Below are 26413 nucleotides of genomic sequence, written 5' to 3' on the forward strand. Positions count from 1 at the left end.
ACAGCTTTCTCTGAAAAGGCTTGGCGCTGCAGCTTCGCTATTCTCTTTCGGCTTTGTGCGGTTGCGTCCCTCAACGCTGCTAGTCTTGTTCCAAGGAGAAATTGACAGTGCCGACGGCTCATAAAGCGATAGACGACGGTGACACGCTGGTTTATGGTTACAGCAGCGCGGGAAGAAAAAGCCATTTGCGAGTAGGCGCTTGTTTGGTGTATGTATACGTGTTCCTTCATTTTTGTGTATTTTTCCCGCGCTGTTTTAACCACGAATAAATACAAACTCGTCCAGACTGTGTCCTTGTAAGTATACCCGTTGCGTCTACATTCCCCTATGCATAACGGAAGTGTTGGCGACCGATATGCGTGGGCCGCGGTGTGCTCACCGAAGCGTGCAGTGCCAAGAAAGCCGCTCCGCATCCGATGGTATCCGTCAGCAAAGCGATACGCGAAGCAGTCTGAAGCGTACCATATGTTTACTGTACGCTGTGCGAGCGACATGTCAACTGCGTGCAAATTTTCTCCGATATGGACCCACTGGATCGACCGACCCGCGCTGCTGTCTCGATCGAGTGCTGTTGTGCGAGCGTAAGGACACAAAGCCGGGTTTAGGAGGCGGATTGTTAGGTTTAAAACATTTGCTCTTAAGGGTGGTGAAGTGTAAGGCCATGCCATTGTAAGATTGAGTGTACCTCGCAACTTACCGTTTACCGAGATGCCGAGTCGACCTGCGACCACTTCGCCGAGTTGCACTTTCTTGCATTCAGTTGATTAAACGCATTAGTGAAGTCCAAAATTTGTAGTTTATTGGAAAATCAAAATATGAGCCTTGAAAAGGCTTGACACAGCATGACACTTATTACAAAACATAGCTTGCTACCTGAAGCCAGCAAAATCTTTTAACAAAAGTGATAACACTCGTGTATGGAATGAGAACACACATAAAAAGGATTCAACAAAAAGACTAGAAAGAAGAAGAAATGCACAACTGAATTAGATCACTTTGTAACCATGAACTATTCGAACAGAGAGAGTAAAAACATATAGGAAGGCAGTAAATGAGGGCTTTGAGACAGAAAAATATTTGTGGACCGGTCTTGCCAAATTGTGTGAAATGTTTCATTTCTCGGTAGTTGTTTCTGTATCACAAAGTTGATAAAATTTAAGCAATGTGAATGCAAAGTAATTGGAGCACTGTGTGGAATTAAGTGACTTGAGAAATTGGTAACAGTTGTGACAGCTGGTGGAAGAAGTGAATCATTTTCCCTCCCTTCTGCTTCATGTATTCCTTTCTGTAATATATGTAAAGAAAGAGGGTACCCTGCTGACACTATTTCTATTGTTGCATTGTTGTATTCTACTCTTATCTGCCTAGCCTGGAACAGTATAGAAATAGCATAGTTTTCTGTCCAATTTTCTGTTCTGTTTGTTGTGTGGTATGTCCTACTTGTGTGCACATGCTGTTCTATATTTGTCAAAACCATGAGCCAACCAACATAGTCTGCACATAAGACGGGCATTTGAGCTGTGCACAACTAAGGCATGATGACAGCTAAAGAATGATTAATATAGTGTACAAATTGTGGCTGGTAGAATGATAAGGTTTTCCTCTGTATGCATATGTACCAAGTGCACGTAGAAAAGTGTTTTCATCATTTAAGAACATGAATTTGTTGCAGGTTGCAAAACTTGTATATTTTATTTATTTACATATACTGCAGGCAGTTTTGGCCCAAGCAGGATGGGCATACAAATGCAGAATACAACAAGAAGAACATATACAATGCGAGGAAGAACACATGGGAAACAACACATTTCTTAAAAGAACAACTATATGATAAAACTAATGTTGGGTAATAAATGGCAACAACACGTCTCATGTATGATAAGAATGCGAAACGCATGACAAATAACTCTTCTGGAAGGAAAACAGGATATGTTAAGTATGCAAAATATGGCTTTCTAGTCCTTTCACAAAATCTTTGCTCTTAAAAGTGTTGCGTGGTAAAGAATTCCCTTATATGCTAGAACTTATATACTAGTGCTTACTCTGTTGCTGCGTGCAGTGGGATTATCACCCCATTTTGACACTACTAGTTTGAAAGGCCAAAATCACCTTCAGTTGGGTTGAATATCTAGAACTAAAATTGAAAGTATGGTACACTAATTACTCTCTTGATTATTCCGGCTTCTATAGTATGAAAACCATGCACTCCACATTTTTACAAAATACGATACTTCAGTCACCCTGTACCCTAAAGGACAGTAGTGCAGGCATGCTAAAGAAAGCTCTGGGAGACTGCTAACTGCAGCCCCTATTCTTGAACATCAGTGACCAATAGTACATGGCCATGTGTGAAGCTACAGCATGTAGATTCATGAACAAGAACTAGCATTTGCACTCTGGACATGTACTGCTGATGCTACTTAACTGACTTATTTTTGAAAATGTGCGCATTGTTCATTTACCACAAAAGACAAAAATCTGATTTTAGGAAGCAGGTAATTTCTGGTTGATTCAGTAGCAATCAAGCTAAATCAAACCCCTGATTACTCCTGAAAAAACTGACAATGACTACCATCAAGCATGAGCCTAAGTCGGTGGTGTACAGGTGCTGTCAAAAGTAAATGGAAGGCAACATTAACACAAAAATTTAATCATTGCCCGCTCAATTCATGCATCCTTGAATACATATGTGCAGACTAATTGGGATTGTGCGACTTGCACTGAGCACCAACAAACATGGACCATTATGCTTTAGATTTAAAGAAATTAAATTTTTTTGACAAAGTTGCCTTCCATTTACTTTTGACGGTGACCGTACATGACGCATTCACATTACAAAGCTATTCTTTTCAATACTCAGTATGACTGGTTGTAATGTGCTCTATATTGTGAGCGGCCGTTTGAATAGAATTTTATCTTGACAAAGTCAGACATTTACCGTATTTACTCGTGTAATTTGCGCCCGCACTTAGATTGTGCTCCCCAAAAAGTTCAAACATTTAACCGGATTAAAAAAAAAATACTCGCACATTTTGCGCACTATGCTGAGCCACACCACTAGCATGTATACGCGGGTGCGAACTTTGCGCCCTTTACCCGGCTTGCTCACGCTGGCGGTCGCTATCCCGGACGAACAGTTGCGCGCGCGCCCAAATCCAAAACTCTGCTAGTCAGCCGGGCCACACGCAAGGGCCCCGTTTTATTGCCCGTTATCTCCTCCCACTGCTTACTTCGCGATTGAATCTTTGCGCGTTTATTGCTTTGAGCTAAGCACGTGCCGTCATGCCACCCCGCGGGGAGCTACATAGCGTGGGTGGGGAGGACGAGTCAACCTTTTCGTTTTGCCAGCGAGGGGTGCCAACCTTTTTTTTTTTTTTTAGGATGTGTTCGGATAACTCGCTTGCGCGTAAATTGTGCACCCGCTTTTTGGAGCCCTAATTAAAGAAAAAACGTGCTCAAATTACGCGAGCAAATACGTACGGTGCTCTATGCCTTAAGGAACTTCTTTCTGATTTATTTTGCAAACGAACTATGGTTTTAAGGAACCACAGTGCTCCCTTATAAAACAGTGACACTTCCCAGGCGCTATGGCCGAGATAAGAAAAATGCACCGCCATACAGATTACTGCTAGGCGCAAACATTTGCACACTACAAGTAATAATATCAAGTGGAAATGATGCCCCAAAGAAACTGTGGTGTGTTCGATGCTATAGATGACAAGGATCTCTTTTTATTTTCTTCTAATGAAGGAGTGCGTAAGCTGATAAATAAATAATCATGTACAGTAAGCAGAGTTTCATCAGAGCCATATACAAACCGCAGCCAGTTTAGCAGTAGTGATTACTTTTTATCAGTGCGGGAATACTGTAGCCGCGCTACTCGATCATAACGTCTAGCTAAAGCCATTCATTCTATTTCTTTCATGAACACCTAAAACGTCATATTGAAAGCATACATGCAGTCAATGCTATAATAAAGCACCTTCTCAATAACAGCATTTCTTTCCAATCTCTTGACAATGTATCGAGGTGGTTCCTCACCTGAAGGGGGACGGCATCCGCACGTATACGAACTACGAGCGGCGACATCCGATCGAAGTGCTCGGCCAGAAAATGTTTTGAAGGTCCATTTTGCTGCTTCCCAGTCGCATTGGCCTGGTCTAACGGCCTCAGTCCACTGGCTCCTTCGCTCTGGATCTTTCGGAAACCTGTTTGAAAACAATACTATTCACTGCACTTGGACAAAGAGCCACGAATAAGTCCGGGGCGGTACGAATACCACGTTCACGCCGTGTCGCGCGTTATGTTCTGCGAGCATGCATTTTACTCATTACGCAGTCGATTAAATACGAAAACAAAATGCAGTATACTTACGAGTGGAAAGTGACGCCCGGTTCTTGTCCTGGCGTGCGCGACCGACACCCAGGAACGCAGCAGCTGGGCATCGCAGCGTCTTTGTTGTCAATCGGAGCAGAAGCCTCACTTTCCGCCGTGTGTGACAGCTGCCGACAGCCAGGCGCGGCGCGAAATCGTCTGCTCGCGCTGCTCGCGTTGATCTTCGCGGCGCTAGCATGCCATTGGCTGAGACAGCGGCCAAGTGTCATGGCGGAGCCCTCGCTTCCGGCTTCGAAAAATGTGACGTAGCAGCCTCTCCTCTTTTCCTTCTTTCCTCCATGCCCCGAGCCAAGCCGCGCGGTGAGTGTTTCAGGACGGCCAGCCGCCATGTTGACCTACTTTCTCCTCCTCCCCGGGCTGTCAAGGTCACCGGGACCGGGTGGCGCTAAGGCTATCTGTACGGTGTCCGCAGTTCACTGTATCCGCGGCGTTTTATTGCTCGTTTCGCGAATTGGCGCAGTTATTTAGGCGCGGTTCTTATTGGCGCTCGCTCGCGCATTCGCGCGGGTGCTTGTGATGGTATTTCACTAGCGCCCGCTCAGCTGAGCGAATCCGCGATGGCTGGCTTGGCGCGATCCATACCCCCCCCCCCCTTCCCTTCAGCGAGGGCGCGTGACGGCCGTTGTTGCTCGAACATGGCGTGAGGATGCGAGGCCGCCATGTTTGGCACTCCGGGCAGGAATAATTTTTTGGCCACGTATCAGCCGTGCTCGTATTGTTAGCTTCAGCGAACACTGCTCCAAGAGGATCTCAAAGAGAGCTTTGAGGAAGACCCTCAAGTGGGAGCAGTGTTCGAGCAAGACGGTATGTGACTGCACCCTCATATCCTCCTCCCACAGCTGAGTTTTCGCACAAAGAGCTTATTTGGGCTCCCCGTGCTTTCAACTTTGTTATTGCGCTTGCGTTTTAACACATCACTCAAACATGTGAATGTTATCTGTGTGGCAACGTGGGGCTCTGAGTGCTGATCGGGCGGTACAAAAGTGCGCGCCTTTCGACGCCCCTCTGGGCCACGGCACCGCCACGCTCACCACTCATGTTTCAACAGGTTGCTTACTATGAGAGAGATGTTTACGTCCTCCAAAATCACCCGCCCACATACACATGGCGGCAGCGGCCACAGTAACCCTGTGTCTCCTTCAGTTGCGGAAGGACGGCTCGCTGACACTCCCTTTGCACAGAGGACGGTAGACACCACGACTACGCCGGCCGGACGGCGCAAGTGGAAAACAAGGGCTGCCCCTTTTTCTAAGAACGGCAGCGGCAAGGGGAAGGGGCAGATCTCCTACATGTCCGTACAATGAGAACGCAACGGCCTTCCTAAACGTGCTGGCGCTTCCTACTAGTTGCAAAGTTGTATATCAAACTTAAAAAAAGGCATTGTGTATATACCATTGTTTCATGCCTATTTGGTTGCCTGGTTTTATATAAAGGACAATTCTTTTCATGTTCTTGAAGCTTTTTGAGATAGTGTTCTTTATTAAAGGACAACTCCATCCAGTTATCAGTAGAGATTAATTCTCTGGCTATGTTCAGTGGTCTATTTGTGATAAGAACATGATACTCTATGTATATTTTTATTTGCTTTCTATGTGCCTTTAAAACTGCAGTCATGCTTTATACTACCCCATGCCAATGTCTGTGTTGGTCAGCTTTCTTTCGTACAATAAAAAAAGCATTTATTCCGATGAAAAAAAAAGAGGGCCACGGCACCGCCACTGCGATCCCACGCTCACCCCTGATGTTTCTACAGGTCCTGCTGCTCATTTTGCTGGGCCGGCCATGGACGATGCACAAGACGGAATGGCTCAACGATAGAAGCTCCCAGCTCGGCGAGTGTACGTCAACAGACTGCGGCCTATCAACATGTTTTTTGCCTGCTTCACCTATTCTGGATGCTCCGCCACTTCTGGATGCAGTGGTTGATTCCGTCTGGCAACGTGGGGCTCTGCGTGCTGATCGGGCGGTACAAAAGTGCGCGCCTTTCGACGCCCCTCTGGGCCACGGCACCGCCACGCTCACCACTCATGTTTCAACAGGTTGCTTACTATGACGCCTATTCTTACCGTGACGATGACGTCTGTCTTTTTGCGGTGTCGTGGCCACCACATGTTTTGAAAAGTTTCCGTGGTTGTGTATCCTATTTATGGTGTCTACTAGTTTTGAGAGGCGATGTCGAGCTAAACCCGGGATCCATGACTAAGGCCCAGGAGGAAAAGCTGGACCTTGTGGCTGCTCCTATCTGACGCCTTGAAGCTAGCAATGCAGTCCTTCAATAATCTGTCAACAAAGTGCTCCAGATTCACGCAAACTTAAAAATTGACTTGGAAAAACTTACAAAGCGAGTTCACGATTTAGAGCAGAAATTTGCTGAAATTTAACTTGTAGATTGCTCGCGGGCAGCTCCATGCTCTTTACACCAAAACAGGCTGCACGCACACCAACTTCTTTCATGTCTGAAGAAAGGCGCCGAAGAGACGCCACTTCTAGCTCCTCACCGACAGTCGTGGCAAGAACAGTGTGTATCATTTTCAAGAAACACAGGTCCCTGGACGCGATGGAGAGCCTCCCACCCACAATCACGGTACAAATTGTCCCCCTGAACCCAGCCACCATGCATAAGCGTTCGAGAGCAAAGATGCGAACGCTTTCTTTCCGAAACCGGTAGAATAGCCAGGCTTCATCATTTAAGAATATTAGCCCCCTCGACTCCACACTCGCTTTAGAGGACAGTTTCACCTTAACCCAGCTAGTCAACGCGTCGGTGCAGGTCCATGTTTCAGTGCTCCAAGGAAGGATGTAGTGCATGGCCTGAACAATGCTCTGTAACCTCTGGCTGATCCAGAAAGATGAGCTTCACCTCTCTAAAAAACATCTGCTGAGGGAAAACACGTTGTAGTAACGCCTCCAAAGCATGTAATAGACCTCGACACAAAGGTAACCTAAGGCCTATCTCTCTCCCGTCGGCACTGTGGAAACAAACTGACCTATCGAATGAAGGCCGCCCATCTGACCCGCGCCAACATGAGCAGGCCGACTTCTTCCGCAAATTCTAAAAAGGATTTTTCTTTATGCTCGGAACACATGACACTCCACACCTACTGCTGAGACGAATTGCCAATTCCAGTATGTGCCGCAATATTTGGAGGGACAGGCTGAAATCCATGTTGGGTAACTAGAAATGAAAACAGGTCTAAGTGGGTCTGGGGAACCTTTACGCTATTTTCATTCAATTTCGCGTTCTTTGGATGAACCTTTGAAAGACATTATCGTACATTTACCCCAGGCTGTTTTTCTTGTTGACTCGACCATTTCCATGCAAGCCATGTTGGCATGGCAGAAAAAGAAATTCATTCACCTTTAAGATTTAAGTGGGCGAACAAACATAGATGAACCCCCACTGAAGATGAAGATATTTCGCGCTTCACTCTGATGTCTGCGACAAAAAATTCGCCTTGCAATGCAACTTGGTTGTTCGTATTCATCTTCTTGGCCGGCAAGGTAGCTTACACCAGTAGTGGCAAATTTTCAAGATCACGAAGAAGTTAAACAAAGGGATAAACTTAACTGCCCTGATGTTTGGCTGCGTACACTTCGGGTGTTCAGTGCTGCTCATTTCAGTCTGCTGCCTACACCAGAAGACGGTGAACTCCGTTTTATAACATTTTTATTAACTATTCACATTTTTTTTCTTCTTATCGACTTTTGACATAGGTGACGCCCAGTAAGTATTGTGAACGCTTCTCTCGAAACACTTTTATTCCGAAAATTGCGCAACCAGTTTAAGACCTTCAACGCTTTCCAGCGCCAGTCATCTTTTCCTTTTGTGTGCTTCGCATCTATATATCACAAAATTTGGTGTTCAGATCAAAACATACTCTGGAGGGCATTATAAACAATGAAATCCGACGATTTCTTCCAAACTTAACGTATACTGCCATTCACACATGGAATAAAACACGCTACATTGTGTGGACTTGAAGCTCGGAACATGTGTACTGTTCTCTAGAAATCCCAGTTTTATTTATTTGCAATGTTGTTAAAACTATATTTTGTTTTATTTACCAGAGCCGTCTCAGATTTGAACTGCAACAGTTGGCCGTGATGTTTGGTTTATGTATACAAGGTGTCTCACATAAGATTTTATACAATTTTTAAAAATAGGCTTTTTGAGTTAGAAGGCCGCTTTCTTCGGAATAGCATGGTAGGCGTTGTAGTACATAAGATTATACCTAAAACGTGCTAACTAGCACGACGGATAACTAATATGGAATAGCTAACCCTTTAACGATTACTATCAGGCTCCTTAACTATTTAGGGGCCCGTTGCCCACCGTAAGTAACATCCATATCAGTTTTTAGAATTTCAAAAACGCGGTTAATATTGGTGTTGTGGCCCAACAAATTTTGGATACATGGCATGAAAATCCATGGGCTTTCGAGAAGCTGCACGCAAAGTTACATCTCCAGTGCGCATAAATCGTCGAAATAGTAAAAATTTGATAGGCCAGGCAACCGAAGGTAACCGCGTTTTCGAATTTCTAACAACTAAAATGAATATTCCAGTGGGCTACACGGCCCTCAAGAATTAAGGAGACTAAGGGTAATAGTTCAACAGTTAACTATTCAGAAGTAGTTAACCAGACCACTAGTCAGCACGTCTTAGCTACATTGTGATGTAGTAAACCGCGAATAATACTATGCCGAAAAATGCGCACTTCTAACTCAAAAAGCCTATCTTTTGACATTTGTATCAATTGGCGTGTTATACACCCTGTATATCTTTCTCCGCTCAGTGCTGCATGTCTCAGTGTACCACTTCTTCAAAGACACCTTGTTCGACTTTTTATAAAATTTTTGCCAAAAGTTTGAACCTTAATATATTTATGGACTTTTCGGAGACGTGATAACCAGTGCGTGTAACGTCCCTTTAGTCCGTCTTGATACGCATGTTAGCTGGAGCGAAGCAAGAGTAAAACCTGAGCTTGCTTCGCAGCTGCGGCATTGCCACGTGGCCTCGTGGCAGAGCGCCCGCCTCGGCTTCGGGAGGTGGTGGGTTCGACTCCCGCCGCCAGCCGGGTACCCACCGGTTTTCTCAAAATGGGTACAAGCTACGGCCTGGCCTGGTGCTCGGCTTACTAGGGCTACATTGCTTGGGAAAGGAGCCTGCGCTTTCAAATCCCGTCACTGTGGGCAAAGAGTCGTGTGGACAAAGCGAAAAAAAAGCGCCACAAATAGAGCTTATGCCGCACGAGGCGGACTTATGGTTGCTTGGCGGGGGAACTTATCACTCATCCGTCAAGGCAACTGTTTGGTCTAAGACCCTTTTCCCAAGCATTTCACCCAGCATTTCCCAAGCATTTCACAAGGCCACGCTTCGGTCCTTGGCCACGAAATTTGAACTCTCCTGACCTCTTCTACGCGTCACTGCGAGCATATGGGGCTCATGCATTCGTAATAGCCCGTAGCGACACGGGACAGAGTGTGCAACACGAGAACACTTCTATTTTGGCCACGTATAAGCCGTGCTCGTATTGTTAGCTTCAGCAAACACTGCTCAAATAGGATCTCAAAGAGAGCTTTGAGGAGGACCCTCACGTGGGAGCAGTGTTCGAGAAAGACGGTATGTGACTCCGCCCTCATATCCTCCTTCCAGAGCTGAGTTTTCGCACAATGAGCTCATTTGGACTCCCGGTGCTTTGTACTTTGTTATTGTGCTTACGTTTTAACACATCACTCAAACATCTGAATGTTATCTGTGCGCAATAGTGCGTCTGTGCGGATGTGAGTGGAATTTGACTTCGAACACTTCCCAGTAGAATGAAGGGGACCTGCGAACTTAGTGTATATTTACATCACACTCAGGAAACCAGGCGATTACATGTATGGCAAGGATGAGCCTTTCCTTGGCGGGCGCACCGATGTCGTGGCCACCTCATATTTTGAAAAGCTTCCGCGCTTCTGTATCCTATTTATGGTGTCTGCTAGTTTTGGGAGGCGATGTCGAGCTAAACCCGGGACCCATGATAAAGGCTCAAGAGGAAAAGCTGGACCTTGTGGCTGGTTCTATCTGACACCTTGAAGCTAGCAATGCAGTCCTTCAAGAATATGTCAACAAAGTGCTCCAGATTCACGCAGACTTAAAAATTGACTTGGAAAACCTTACAAAGCGAGTTCACGATTTAGAGCAGAAATTTGCAGAAATTTATTTTGTAGATTGCTCGCGGGCAGCTCCATGCTCTTTACACAACACAGGCTGCACGCACACCAACTTCTTTTATGTCCGCAGAAAAGCGCACCAACCCCGACTGAGCGAATTGGTGTAGCGGTCAGAGACCTTTCGTGGGAGGCAGAATTGGAGGCGGACGCCCATGCTTCCATACCACCACCTTATTCTGTAGACTACTCGCTGGCACCTCCATGCCCTGTACACCAACCCAGGCTGCACGCACACCAACCTCTTTCGTGTCCGCAGAAAGGCGCCGAAGAGACGCCACTGCTAGCTCCTCACCGACAGTCGTGGCAAGAACAGTGTGCATCATTTTCAAGAAAAACAGGCCCCTGGACGCGATGGAGAGCCTCCCACCCACTATCACGGTACAAATTCTCCCCCTGAACCCAGCCACCATGCATTAGCGTTCGAGAGCAAAGATGCGAACTCTTTCTTTCCGAAACCGGTAGAATAGCCAGGCTTCATCATTTAAGAATATTAGCCCCCTCGACTCCACACGCGCTTTCGAGAACAGTTTCACCTTAACCGAGCTAGTCAACGCGTCGGTGCAGGTCCATGTTTCAGTGCTCCAAGGAAGGAGGTAGTGCATGGCCTGAACAATGCTCTCTAACCTCTGGCTGATCCACAAAGATGAGCTTCACCTCTTTGTAAAAAACATCTTCTGAGGGAAAACACGTTGTAGTAACGCCTCCAAAGCATGTAATAGACCTTGACACAAAGGTAACCTAAGGCCTATCTCTCTCCCGTCGGCACTGTGGAAACAAACTGACCTTTCGAATGAAGGCCGCCCATCTGAACCACGCCAACATGAGCAGGCCGACTTCTTCCGGATATTCTATAGAGGATTTTTCCTTATTCTCGGAACACATGACACTCCACACCTACTGCTGAGACGAATTGCCAATTCCAGTATGTGCCGCAGTATTTGGAGGGACATGCTGAAATCCCTATTGGGTAACTAGAAATGAAAACAGGTCTAAGTGGGTCTGGGGAACCTTCACGCTATTTTCATTCAATTCCGCGTTCTTTGGATGAACCTTTGAAAGACGTTAGCGTAAATTTCCCCCAGGCTGCTTTTCTTGTTGGCTCGACCATTTCCATGCAAGACATGTTGGCATAGCAGAAAACGAAATTCGTTCACCTTTAAGATCTAAGTGGGCGAACATAGATGAACCCCCACTGAAGATGAAGATATTTCACGCGTCACTCTGATGTCTTCGGTAAAAAATTCGCCTTGCAATGCAACTCGGTTGCTAATATTCATTGTCTTGGCCGGCAAGGCAGCCAGAGAGCCGTAATAGCGTGTTCTCAAGATCCCGGCGAAACACAGGTAGTGTTGCGCAGTTAATCAGAGTTGAAAGGGACAAACAGAACATCCAGAATTATTATAGTCAATGCACACTGCGCAGACGAAAGCGCTTGCGGGGGAGGTCAAAATTAGACCCAGATAAGGTGCGGGTGTCCCTTGTTTGCAATAAACTGAAAGTTTGCGGCGTATTGTACGTGGGATGACGCAAAAAAAATAAGCCTTTGTCCCATTTTTCCGGAAGTGCTACGGCCGACTTACAGAACCCATGCAGCACTCCAAAAGAACTGCGATTAGAACACCTGAACGCTCACAACATCGACAATAAGATCGATAAATTTAGGTCTGTGCTGAGCGACGAGTAGTACCAGCGCACCTCAACCCGTGTAGACGGTGTCATGAGCGTGACTGTAATTTTCAAAAAACAACTGCCGCACCTTTGAGCCCTCCCCTCGCCACTGTATGGAAGGCGCTGTGGATTCGTCGCGGCCACGGCCAGCTGCACGCAAGTCGAAGGGTCTGGACAATGCACCCGACCACAGTATATTTTGCTCGCTGGTGGCGTCTTCGTCAGACGGGAGCATATCGCGTGCGCTTTCCCTGCCCTGTTGCTAATAACAGCCGCTGCTGAACGTAATAGCGGTGCAAGAGAACCGTTCAAAGTTTGGTGCCTTTCTCACCATCAGCGCTCAAAACTAACGCGTTTAGAATCAGATTAACGTGTGACGGCTATTTTTAGCTTCTACGACTCAAAACTTCTATATTCTATTTGTGAGACTCCAAGCACTATTATACAAAAAAGAGCTTCACTCTCTTATATACTATACGGAATGTTTATCGCGAGGGAGACGACGAAGAGGGCATGCAGTGGCGTAGGACGGACCGCTCGATCTGTACGACGACAGAAGTTTGGTTTGGTTAGGTTTATGGGGTTTAACGTCCCAAAGCGACAAAGGCTATGAGAGACGCCGTAGTGGAGGGCTCCGGAAATTTCGACCACCTGGGGTTCTTTAACGTGCACTGACAACGCACAGTACACGGGCATCCAGAATTTCTCCTCCAAAGAAATTCTTGCCGCCGCGGCCGGGATCGAACCCGCGTCTTTTGGGTCAGCAGCCGAGCACCATAACCGCTCTGCCACCGCGGCGGCCGACGCCAGAAGTAACGCTGGGAAAGACCGACAAAAAACGGTGTGGCGCCTGAAGCTATCTGGCTCAGACCGAGCGGTTAATGACAGTTTTTTCTTCGCTTATTCCTATTATACATGGTGCTTGACTGTGGTCGTCTATGCTATGTCGACGACTTGTTCTGGCCAGGGGAACTCCCCCTTCCCCCCCCCCTGTCGGCCCGTCTTTCTCCAGACCACTTACAACTGAATGCCTTCTTTCGCGATGGCGGGAGTAGCACTCCCTTTGCGTTCGTCCTTCCGGATGAGGGTATTATCAGGGCAACAACCCAGAGGCAGTTCCTTTGCAGTCTACTACTCCTCATCTCTTGTTCATTAGCGGAAGTTCTGCCAGGGAGGCATCGTGAGCAGGCTGCCGGACAAGGAATGTGTTATAGATTTGCTGAAAAACTCTTCCTTGTTTGCAGATTTATTTCCCCCGCACCACGCATGCTCAAAGGAACTAGTCCGAGGTGTTGCCTCTCATCTAAGGTACTTCAGAGGAGCTTCTAAAGCACTCCTCAGGTTGTGTGATCGCAATTCATCGCTGCAATCGGGTGGCTGACGTAGTCAAGCAACCGGCTGAGGTGGTCACTGCCATTTTTACGGGCACTACATATCCAACAAAGGCGAATGCGTAGCCCGTAATTCTTAGTGTGGATCAATTCCCATTTCGGCCGCTGTAGTGCCCATTAGCAGGATGTTTAGCCTCAGAGCCCACGCCTGTCTTTCGACAAATCTGTTATCAATTGCTATGAGTATCTTATGAATTGATGAGTGTTGCGTACGAGTTCTACAGAAAAAATTGACCTTTACTGATTTCTTAAAATTAGGCGCTGAGAGGTGCTTGAAATCCACCTCAGTACAAATGTATAGTTGCGTGAGGAACCCAAAGTGATGCAGTAGTTATCATCGCGTTAATTAATTAACTAAATCCATTAGTGAGCTTTTTAGTGACTGCAGTAAGCGGGCTTATTTATTCTAGAAACCAAGAGGAAATCGTATTCCGAAACAATTCACATTGGTAGAACTGTCCTATCATGCGTGTGTTTCTAAATATTCGTGTCAAAGTTATCAGCTGGATCCGCGTAATTACGCATGCAAGGCGTTGATTATCGAAACCAAACTCCTCCCGGCAAGATGCAGCGTTTTGTCTACACTAGTCCCCTCCACTTTCGACTACTGATAGGAAAGAAGCGCCCGACACAACAGCTGCGTCGTATTAGGCCGGGGTTCAGTGTCGACTGTCACCGACATGCAAGCATAATTAACGCGAAATCTGTCCAAACTTTGGACGCAAGTATATTGGACGACGTGTACTCTAGAAGAATTCTACCAAATGAAGTAGTCTACAAAAGCGACTGCCTCTATGTATCCAATATAAACATTCACGATAGCCGCAGCGGGTGAGAAGCTCAGTAATCTATTTTAGTTAATTAGGTGCCTGACGGTGACAATCATCATCTAGTTTGTGTCCCCCTGACCGCATAACTTATTTGCACAGGTGGATTTCACGTAAGCGTTTCGACACATGTGTGTGCGTGCGTGCGTGCGTGTGTGTGTGTGTGTGTGTGTGTGCGTGCGTGCGTGCGCGTGCGTGCGTGTGTGTGTGTGTGTGTGTGCGTGCGTGTGTGTGTGTTAGTTAGTTAGTTAGTTAGTTAGATAGATAGTTAGTTTATGGGGTTTAACGTCCCAAAGCGACTAAGCCTGTGAGAGACACCGTAGTGGAGGGCTCCGGAAATTTCGACTACCTGGGGTTCTTTAGATCCTTGGCTTCTCTTTTCAACAAGATGGCAAGTGCAACGTGTGGCTTAGCCAACTCCTGCAGCAACTGAACCAAATTCGCCACATGCTGTCCCGTATATCTCGTCAAAAGCATGGACTCAGAGAACACGAACTCCGTCGAGTTATAGAAGCACTCATTTATTCGAGGGCCATGTACGCCTACCCCTATCAATGCCTTACATCCTCTCAAGTAAGCAAACTGGAAGCCTCTCTGCGTCGCTTCACTCGATTAGCCATGGGAGTTCCCATCTACGCCGCAAATGCTCTGATCGCAGACGCCGCCATTTTCAACTACCTCGAAGAACGCGCAGCAGCACACCACCGAGCCCAGATACACCGTCTCTCTACCTCCGAGCAAGGCAGAGACCTCTTCAGCCTTTTCGGACACACCATTTCCCAACTACCTCCGCTTCAACCATCGGCTCCCCCGTGGAAAAGCCTCCCGCGTCTTACTGTAAAACCCATTCCACGCCACATGTCTCCAACGATAAATCCCGGGCGGCGTGAAGCACTGGCGAACCATTTACCCGCACTGGGCCACGACACTTACTATACCGATGCCCATATCCTCGAGCACCAAGTAGTTACTGCAGTAGTCGGCCCTCGAAGCAAATTCACACATCTCTACACAGGAGTGCCCTCCTCAACCGACGCAGAAACTCTGGCCATAGCAGAGGCGATTACGCTTCACGACCACCTTTCCTCCACCATCACCATACGTGCAGACTCTCAGGCTCATACGCTCATTCGAATCTCAAAAACTCCCTCCCTGTATCCTAGACACTTTGCTGCAATACCTAACAGCCCACCCTACGCTCCATGTCCGCCTTGAATGGATTCCTGGTCATCAAGCTATACCGGTGAATGAGCTTGCTCATGCTCTGGCCCGTGAAAAAATACCACCGGGCCCTCCGACTGCCTGGCCAACCCATTATAATCCCAAGGCACACCGCGCTACACACCGATAGGACCGCCGCGAATACCTTCGCAATTTGCGGCACATACAACGAACCCTTCCGTCACCCTCCCATTTCCTTTTCCGTGCTTGACGCCACTCTAATTCGACAGGCACAGACTAACTCCCTTCCCTCCGAACTGTATTCCCACTATAACCTTCATAAACCGGGCAAACCCACCTGTCTCGTGTGCGGAGAGCATCCCTCAAACATTCATACATATTGGTTATGCCCCCGCGCCACTAACTCTCCCACCATAGCTTCCTCGCATACCTTGCCTCCCTCCTTTCACCTCACGTGGGCCCGATGGACCGCTAAACCACTCTCTGCAGCCCACCCTCTGCCCGCTCCTCGCCGCCCACATCCGACACATCCAAGGGACACATGGCCCCACTCCGCCACCGCCGATAAATAATGCCCACCAAACGGGCCGATAAGAAGGCTCGGACTTGAGCTGAAAAGTAAAAGTTATCTCTCTCTCTGAGTTTCTTCACGCAGCCACCAACCTTGGGCAAGAAATGGAGAAGAAACAAAGGGCTACAAATTGGGCTTATGCCGCACGAGGCGGACTTATGGTTGCTTGGCGGGGGAACTTATCACTCATCCGTCAAGGCAACTGTTTGGTCTAAGACCCTTTTCCCAAGCATTTCACCCTAGAAGAGCCGAGCACCAGGCGAGGGGAAATATTGTACCCATTAAAAAAAACCGGTGGGTACCCGGCGGCACTGGGGATCGAACCCAGCACCTCCCGAATGCGAGGCGGATGCTCCACCACAAGGCCACGCTTCGGACAATCAAGCATCACTGGAAAGCAAAATACTAGATGTATTCAATCGCCTTGAAGTTCTTGAATCAAAAGCTAACATTCTTAATGCTATCCAGCCTGAGCTGGTTTCAATTCAGGACACTACTAGACGTCTGACATCGCACCAAGCGGTACTGCAGTCTCGTCTAGATAGCCTGGAAGACCAGTCGAGAAGGAGTAATCTGATCCTGCATGGCATTCCTGATGAAAGCGAATCATGGAATGAGACTGAAAAGAAAACGCTTCCTGTGTTGTCGGAAGTACTTGACGACGATTACACACAGCTAAGCACTGAACGTGCTCATCGTATCGGCACTTTTTCACCCTCAAAATGCCGCCCTATTATCATCAAATTTTCCTCCTTCAAAGACAGAATGAAAGTGTTAGACCTCCGCAATTTCCTTTTTATCCTTCTCTCAGTCACAACAACAACAACAGAGTCTTCATAGCTTGACGGACTCGAGTAGCGGACGGTTGACCGCAGATACGTTTCCCATGTGGAACCCTTTTATTTCCCTGTTTTCAAATTCTGAGAATATAGACGACGACGACTACAGTTGGAACGGCGACGACTAGAAGCCAACCAGGAAGCGCAATCGGCCATCTTCAACTCGAAAGCCGAAGAGAAAGAGTGCACAGCGACCCCGAGCCAAGCCGCGCGGTGAGTGTTTCGGGACGGCCAGCCGCCATGTTGACCTACTTTCTCCTCCTCCCCGGGCTGTCAAGGTCACCGGGACCGGGTGGCGCTAAGGCTATCTGTACGGTGTCCGCAGTTCACTGTATCCGCGGCGTTTTATTGCTCGTTTCGCGAATTGGCGCAGTTATTTAGGCGCGGTTCTTATTGGCGCTCGCTCGCGCATTCGCGCGGGTGCTTGTGATGGTATTTCACTAGCGCCCGCTCAGCTGAGCGAATCCGCGATGGCTGGCTTGGCGCGATCCATACCCCCCCCCCCCCCCCTTCCCTTCAGCGAGGGCGCGTGACGGCCGTTGTTGCTCGAACATGGCGTGAGGATGCGAGGCCGCCATGTTTGGCACTCCGGGCAGGAATAATTTTTTGGCCACGTATCAGCCGTGCTCGTATTGTTAGCTTCAGCGAACACTGCTCCAAGAGGATCTCAAAGAGAGCTTTGAGGAAGACCCTCAAGTGGGAGCAGTGTTCGAGCAAGACGGTATGTGACTGCACCCTCATATCCTCCTCCCACAGCTGAGTTTTCGCACAAAGAGCTTATTTGGGCTCCCCGTGCTTTCAACTTTGTTATTGCGCTTGCGTTTTAACACATCACTCAAACATGTGAATGTTATCTGTGTGGCAACGTGGGGCTCTGAGTGCTGATCGGGCGGTACAAAAGTGCGCGCCTTTCGACGCCCCTCTGGGCCACGGCACCGCCACGCTCACCACTCATGTTTCAACAGGTTGCTTACTATGAGAGAGATGTTTACGTCCTCCAAAATCACCCGCCCACATACACATGGCGGCAGCGGCCACAGTAACCCTGTGTCTCCTTCAGTTGCGGAAGGACGGCTCGCTGACACTCCCTTTGCACAGAGGACGGTAGACACCACGACTACGCCGGCCGGACGGCGCAAGTGGAAAACAAGGGCTGCCCCTTTTTCTAAGAACGGCAGCGGCAAGGGGAAGGGGCAGATCTCCTACATGTCCGTACAATGAGAACGCAACGGCCTTCCTAAACGTGCTGGCGCTTCCTACTAGTTGCAAAGTTGTATATCAAACTTAAAAAAGGCATTGTGTATATACCATTGTTTCATGCCTATTTGGTTGCCTAGTTTTATATAAAGGACAATTCTTTTCATGTTCTTGAAGCTTTTTGAGATAGTGTTCTTTATTAAAGGACAACTCCATCCAGTTATCAGTAGAGATTAATTCTCTGGCTATGTTCAGTGGTCTATTTGTGATAAGAACATGATACTCTATGTATATTTTTATTTGCTTTCTATGTGCCTTTAAAACTGCAGTCATGCTTTATACTACCCCATGCCAATGTCTGTGTTGGTCAGCTTTCTTTCGTACAATAAAAAAAGCATTTATTCCGATGAAAAAAAAAGAGGGCCACGGCACCGCCACTGCGATCCCACGCTCACCCCTGATGTTTCTACAGGTCCTGCTGCTCATTTTGCTGGGCCGGCCATGGACGATGCACAAGACGGAATGGCTCAACGATAGAAGCTCCCAGCTCGGCGAGTGTACGTCAACAGACTGCGGCCTATCAACATGTTTTTTGCCTGCTTCACCTATTCTGGATGCTCCGCCACTTCTGGATGCAGTGGTTGATTCCGTCTGGCAACCTGGGGCTCTGAGTGCTGATCGGGCGGTACAAAAGTGCGCGCCTTTCGACGCCCCTCTGGGCCACGGCACCGCCACGCTCACCACTCATGTTTCAACAGGTTGCTTACTATGACGCCTATTCTTACCGTGACGATGACGTCTGTCTTTTTGCGGTGTCGTGGCCACCACATGTTTTGAAAAGTTTCCGTGGTTGTGTATCCTATTTATGGTGTCTACTAGTTTTGAGAGGCGATGTCGAGCTAAACCCGGGATCCATGACTAAGGCTCAGGAGGAAAAGCTGGACCTTGTGGCTGCTCCTATCTGACGCCTTGAAGCTAGCAATGCAGTCCTTCAATAATCTGTCAACAAAGTGCTCCAGATTCACGCAAACTTAAAAATTGACTTGGAAAAACTTACAAAGCGAGTTCACGATTTAGAGCAGAAATTTGCTGAAATTTAACTTGTAGATTGCTCGCGGGCAGCTCCATGCTCTTTACACCAACACAGGCTGCACGCACACCAACTTCTTTCATGTCTGAAGAAAGGCGCCGAAGAGACGCCACTGCTAGCTCCTCACCGACAGTCGTGGCAAGAACAGTGTGTATCATTTTCAAGAAACACAGGTCCCTGGACGCGATGGAGAGCCTCCCACCCACAATCACGGTACAAATTGTCCCCCTGAACCCAGCCACCATGCATAAGCGTTCGAGAGCAAAGATGCGAACGCTTTCTTTCCGAAACCGGTAGAATAGCCAGGCTTCATCATTTAAGAATATTAGCCCCCTCGACTCCACACTCGCTTTCGAGGACAGTTTCACCTTAACCCAGCTAGTCAACGCGTCGGTGCAGGTCCATGTTTCAGTGCTCCAAGGAAGGATGTAGTGCATGGCCTGAACAATGCTCTGTAACCTCTGGCTGATCCAGAAAGATGAGCTTCACCTCTCTAAAAAACATCTGCTGAGGGAAAACACGTTGTAGTAACGCCTCCAAAGCATGTAATAGACCTCGACACAAAGGTAACCTAAGGCCTATCTCTCTCCCGTCGGCACTGTGGAAACAAACTGACCTATCGAATGAAGGCCGCCCATCTGACCCGCGCCAACATGAGCAGGCCGACTTCTTCCGCAAATTCTAAAAAGGATTTTTCTTTATGCTCGGAACACATGACACTCCACACCTACTGCTGAGACGAATTGCCAATTCCAGTATGTGCCGCAATATTTGGAGGGACAGGCTGAAATCCATGTTGGGTAACTAGAAATGAAAACAGGTCTAAGTGGGTCTGGGGAACCTTTACGCTATTTTCATTCAATTTCGCGTTCTTTGGATGAACCTTTGAAAGACGTTATCGTACATTTACCCCAGGCTGTTTTTCTTGTTGACTCGACCATTTCCATGCAAGCCATGTTGGCATGGCAGAAAAAGAAATTCATTCACCTTTAAGATTTAAGTGGGCGAACAAACATAGATGAACCCCCACTGAAGATGAAGATATTTCGCGCTTCACTCTGATGTCTGCGACAAAAAATTCGCCTTGCAATGCAACTTGGTTGTTCGTATTCATCTTCTTGGCCGGCAAGGTAGCTTACACCAGTAGTGGCAAATTTTCAAGATCACGAAGAAGTTAAACAAAGGGATAAACTTAACTGCCCTGATGTTTGGCTGCGTACACTTCGGGTGTTCAGTGCTGCTCATTTCAGTCTGCTGCCTATACCAGAAGACGGTGAACTCCGTTTTATAACATTTTTATTAACTATTCACATTTTTTTTCTTCTTATCGACTTTTGACATAGGTGACGCCCAGTAAGTATTGTGAACGCTTCTCTCGAAACACTTTTATTCCGAAAATTGCGCAACCAGTTTAAGACCTTCAACGCTTTCCAGCGCCAGTCATCTTTTCCTTTTGTGTGCTTCGCATCTATATATCACAAAATTTGGTGTTCAGATCAAAAGATACTCTGGAGGGCATTATAAACAATGAAATCCGACGATTTCTTCCAAACTTAACGTATACTGTCATTCACACATGGAATAAAACACGCTACATTGTGTGGACTTGAAGCTCGGAACATGTGTACTGTTCTCTAGAAATCCCAGTTTTATTTATTTGCAATGTTGTTTAAAACTATATTTTGTTTTATTTACCAGAGCCGTCTCAGATTTGAACTGCAACAGTTGGCCGTGATGTTTGGTTTATGTATACAAGGTGTCTCACATAAGATTTTATACAATTTTTAAAAATAGGCTTTTTGAGTTAGAAGGCCGCTTTCTTCGGAATAGCATGGTAGGCGTTGTAGTACATAAGATTATACCTAAAACGTGCTAACTAGCACGACGGATAACTAATATGGAATAGCTAACCCTTTAACGATTACTATCAGGCTCCTTAACTATTTAGGGGCCCGTTGCCCACCGTAAGTAACATCCATATCAGTTTTTAGAATTTCAAAAACGCGGTTAATATTGGTGTTGTGGCCCAACAAATTTTGGATACATGGCATGAAAATCCATGGGCTTTCGAGAAGCTGCACGCAAAGTTACATCTCCAGTGCGCATAAATCGTCGAAATAGTAAAAATTTGATAGGCCAGGCAACCGAAGGTAACCGCGTTTTCGAATTTCTAACAACTAAAATGAATATTCCAGTGGGCTACACGGCCCTCAAGAATTAAGGACACTAAGGGTAATAGTTCAACAGTTAACTATTCAGAAGTAGTTAACCAGACCACTAGTCAGCACGTCTTAGCTACATTGTGATGTAGTAAACCGCGAATAATACTATGCCGAAAAATGCGCACTTCTAACTCAAAAAGCCTATCTTTTGACATTTGTATCAATTGGCGTGTTATACACCCTGTATATCTTTCTCCGCTCAGTGCTGCATGTCTCAGTGTACCACTTCTTCAAAGACACCTTGTTCGACTTTTTATAAAATTTTTGCCAAAAGTTTGAACCTTAATATATTTATGGACTTTTCGGAGACGTGATAACCAGTGCTTGTAACGTCCCTTTAGTCCGTCTTGATACGCATGTTTGCTGGAGCGAAGCAAGAGTAAAACCTGAGCTTGCTTCGCAGCTGCGGCATTGTCACGTGGCCTCGTGGCAGAGCGCCCGCCTCGGCTTCGGGAGGTGGTGGGTTCGACTCCCGCCGCCAGCCGGGTACCCACCGGTTTTCTCAAAATGGGTACAAGCTACGGCCTGGCCTGGTGCTCGGCTTACTAGGGCTACATTGCTTGGGAAAGGAGCCTGCGCTTTCAAATCCCGTCACTGTGGGCAAAGAGTCGTGTGGACAAAGCGAAAAAAAAGCGCCACAAATAGAGCTTATGCCGCACGAGGCGGACTTATGGTTGCTTGGCGGGGGAACTTATCACTCATCCGTCAAGGCAACTGTTTGGTCTAAGACCCTTTTCCCAAGCATTTCACCCTAGAAGAGCCGAGCACCAGGCCAGGGGAAATATTGTACCCATTCAAGAAAACCGGTCGATACCCGGCGGCACTGGGGATCGAACCCTGCACCTCCCGAATGCGAGGCGGATGCTCTACCACAAGGCCACGCTTCGGTCCTTGGCCACGAAATTTGAACTCTCCTGACCTCTTGTACGCGTCACTGCGAGCATATGGGGCTCATGCATTCGTAATAGCCCGTAGCGACACGGGACAGAGTGTGCAACACGAGAACACTTTTATTTTGGCCACGTATAAGCCGTGCTCGTATTGTTAGCTTCAGCAAACACTGCTCAAATAGGATCTCAAAGAGAGCTTTGAGGGGGACCCTCACGTGGGAGCAGTGTTCGAGAAAGACGGTATGTGACTCCGCCCTCATATCCTCCTTCCAGAGCTGAGTTTTCGCACAATGAGCTCATTTGGGCTCCCGGTGCTTTGTACTTTGTTATTGTGCTTACGTTTTAACACATCACTCAAACATCTGAATGTTATCTGTGAGCAATAGTGCGTCTGTGCGGATGTGAGTGGAATTTGACTTCGAACACTTCCCAGTAGAATGAAGGGGCCCTGCGAACTTAGTGTATATTTACATCACACTCAGGAAACCAGGCGATTACATGTATGGCAAGGATGAGCCTTTCCTTGGCGGGCGCACCGATGTCGTGGCCACCTCATATTTTGAAAAGCTTCCGCGCTTCTGTATCCTATTTATGGTGTCTGCTAGTTTTGGGAGGCGATGTCGAGCTAAACCCGGGACCCATGATAAAGGCTCAAGAGGAAAAGCTGGACCTTGTGGCTGGTTCTATCTGACACCTTGAAGCTAGCAATGCAGTCCTTCAAGAATATGTCAACAAAGTGCTCCAGATTCACGCAGACTTAAAAATTGACTTGGAAACCTTACAAAGCGAGTTCACGATTTAGAGCAGAAATTTGCGGAAATTTATTTTGTAGATTGCTCGCGGGCAGCTCCATGCTCTTTACACAACACAGGCTGCACGCACACCAACTTCTTTTATGTCCGCAGAAAAGCGCACCAACCCCGACTGAGCGAATTGGTGTAGCGGTCAGAGACCTTTCGTGGGAGGCAGAATTGGAGGCGGACGCCCATGCTTCCATACCGCCACCTTATTCTGTAGACTACTCGCTGGCACCTCCATGCCCTGTACACCAACCCAGGCTGCACGCACACCAACCTCTTTCGTGTCCGCAGAAAGGCGCCGAAGAGACGCCACTGCTAGCTCCTCACCGACAGTCGTGGCAAGAACAGTGTGCATCATTTTCAAGAAAAACAGGCCCCTGGACGCGATGGAGAGCCTCCCACCCACTATCACGGTACAAATTCTCCCCCTGAACCCAGCCACCATGCATTAGCGTTCGAGAGCAAAGATGCGAACTCTTTCTTTCCGAAACCGGTAGAATAGCCAGGCTTCATCATTTAAGAATATTAGCCCCCTCGACTCCACACGCGCTTTCGAGAACAGTTTCACCTTAACCCAGCTAGTCAACGCGTCGGTGCAGGTCCATGTTTCAGTGCTCCAAGGAAGGAGGTAGTGCATGGCCTGAACAATGCTCTCTAACCTCTGGCTGATCCACAAAGATGAGCTTCACCTCTTTGTAAAAAACATCTTCTGAGGGAAAACACGTTGTAGTAACGCCCCAGGTAGCACACGGCAGCGGGCCAATATTGGAAATCCACTGGCAAAGCGTGGCCCTAACTAGGCCCAGAGTTGCCAGTGAGCATCCGATATTGGTTGTGCCACTCCTTAGCACATCCAACAATGGCCCTGGTTGTCCGTCGCTTTACCAGTATTGGCTGAGCCGTAATTAGATCCTGGCTATCATGGGCCAGGTTAGCCAGGATTGCCCCACTATTTGCCATTGCTGGCTGTGCCATCATCGAATCCTGGCTATCATGGGCCATGTTAGCCAGTGTTGTTCCACTCTTTGCCAGAATTGGCTATGCCATTTCCGGGAGCTGGCTATATTGGCCTAGGATTGCCACCGCTTATCCAGTGTTCAAAGTATACTGGCAAACGTTGGTAAACATTGTGTCATCCAATAAAATGGGTTCAAAATTATTTTTATTGTCGAGTACCATATCGGCAGTTCATAATTCTCGAACGCGTTAAAACATGCGAGTTCAAAGATTTGTTTTTATTTATTATTATATTTTAACCGAACACTTTTGCAGTTTGTGAGCAAAGCTACCCATGATTCCGTTGGAAAAGCTGCACTCTGGTTGCGCAGTGAGCAGCAATAATACATTTAGGAGAATTGCGATCGAAGTCCTGTTGATCAGAATTAACGTTCTGATTACACCCGAGACGCCTTCAACAAAAATTGTCAACAGGCGCCTTCAACAAAAATCAAATAAGTTTGATTTGATTAAATTTTTGGAATAAAAAAATCACTTTTTTTTATTCGCTCTAGGAATTCACTGCCGCAGTGCGCAGCTGGTGTCTGCTTCATGGAGATCGCGATACAAACGTAATAGATTAGCGCAAGTGCATTCGCTAAACAGAAATTGTGCTCAGTTTTGGCAACGTCCAGAAACGAAGCAGTCGCCTCGTAATTTCGAATTATGCGTTGCGCTCGTGAAATATTAGGCGGGTGCTTCATAAACGCACGCGGACACGTGCTAAGCGATTCCTACGCTTCCCTACCTAGTGCCCTGTGATCGCGCCTTTCCCGTGTTTTCTGATTTGCTATTTCCTTCCCTTTCTGCAAATCGTAGTGTTGGAAATTGTTGTTTTTGACCATTTTATTCTTCTGTTGCGTAATTTGCATTGGTGGCAATATAGCTCTTGCTCACGTCCTTGCATATTTACTCGCAAGTTTTTTTTTTCTTTCGAACATGACCTTTATTGATGAAAACCATCGAAAGTAGTTGCGAACCACAATTCAACATGCCTTTGTTTGTTTTTGCTTTTTTTGCGCGAAACTTCCACACCAACAAACAATTTGAGGATTCCTCGACGACCACTGAATAAATGAACTGACAACTGGCGTTAGACGCATGTTAACCTAGCTTGTTTGGCGTATGTACGGTACATGAAACTATGAAAGAGCACGCATTCTGCTTGGATATTTTTTTTGCTTTATATTTTTGTTATTATGTGGTAACATTTTAAGCTATCTTGAACTAACAGAAGCCACATCATACGGCCCCACAAAATACGCGAGTGTCTGAACTCGTTTTGGCGAAATTCATCTTGAAGCTCCAAGTTTTTCACTTCAAAATTTTCGGGCTTTTGCTGCAGCTTTGTAGCAATACTTTGGCGCTTCCGTGTTTCCCATCCACTTGTTCCTTGTAGGTATTGCTTTCCGTACTGCCTGTGGCCATGTGACTCATTCTCCAAAAATTCCAAACACTTTTCACGTGTTTTGGGCCCTTTCCCTCTCTCTTTCAAGTATTCCCATAGCTCCCTACCTGTTCTCCCGGCCGCGCCCTTTCTTTAGGTAGCGGGCTAACCCCCCCCCCCCCCCCCCGCCCCCCACCCCGCGAAGCGCTTTTTTTTCTTTTTGGTTGTCACTTCCTCAAAGCTATTTTCCCTCGCGCGCAGCTACGCGCTTCGCTGTTCGTGCACCCTTCCACGATCTCCCTGTCTCCACCTTTCAGCTCGAGAACTTTTCTCGGAACCATAAAACCTGTGTAAAGGAAAACGACTCTCTCCCCTCCAGCCAACCCCCCCCCCCTCCCCCCACCATCGTCTCCACTGCTCGTCTTGGAACCGCGCGACGCATCTAAGACATTCTTGACTCCACGGCGGAGCCCAACCACGTGCACAACCAACACGACGAAAATGCATGCACCGTTCATAGTCTGTGCACGCGAAAAGCCACGCTCATATATTAGGAGAGCTCCGACGCTGTTCGTACCGCCTGCAAGATCTTATTTGTAAGTACTAAAACTCTTTTATCTTGATATACGTCTGGAAGTTAAAGTGGTTTTTGTAGTAAACGTTGCTTTGACTACATGCGCCTTTATTTTTTCGGCAGGAAAACAGAGCGAGCCAATAAGCACGAGGACGACTTCTGTGTA

At 47.3% G+C, this 26413-nt stretch overlaps 1 long non-coding RNA gene across 2 annotated transcripts in view; it reads right to left on the bottom strand.

Annotated features, from left to right (window-relative positions):
* Nucleotides 1-777: 777 nt before the first annotated feature.
* The window catches only part of LOC149354544 (uncharacterized), a 177240-nt gene continuing 151604 nt past the window's right edge, over nucleotides 778-26413 (bottom strand). Inside the window, exons 1-2 of one of the 2 annotated variants that reach the window (XR_016291353.1) lie at nucleotides 4375-25806; nucleotides 778-4208 (exon numbers count right to left, since the gene is read on the bottom strand). This is a non-coding gene — a long non-coding RNA (uncharacterized LOC149354544). Of the gene's footprint in view, nucleotides 4209-4374; nucleotides 25807-26413 lie in introns of those variants that run through there. The other variant, XR_016291351.1, reaches the window with a different exon arrangement.

Source organism: Amblyomma mixtum, chromosome 3 (genome assembly GCF_055824585.1).
Source record: "Amblyomma mixtum isolate Tamu chromosome 3, ASM5582458v1, whole genome shotgun sequence".
NCBI classification, from domain to species: domain Eukaryota; kingdom Metazoa; phylum Arthropoda; class Arachnida; order Ixodida; family Ixodidae; genus Amblyomma; species Amblyomma mixtum.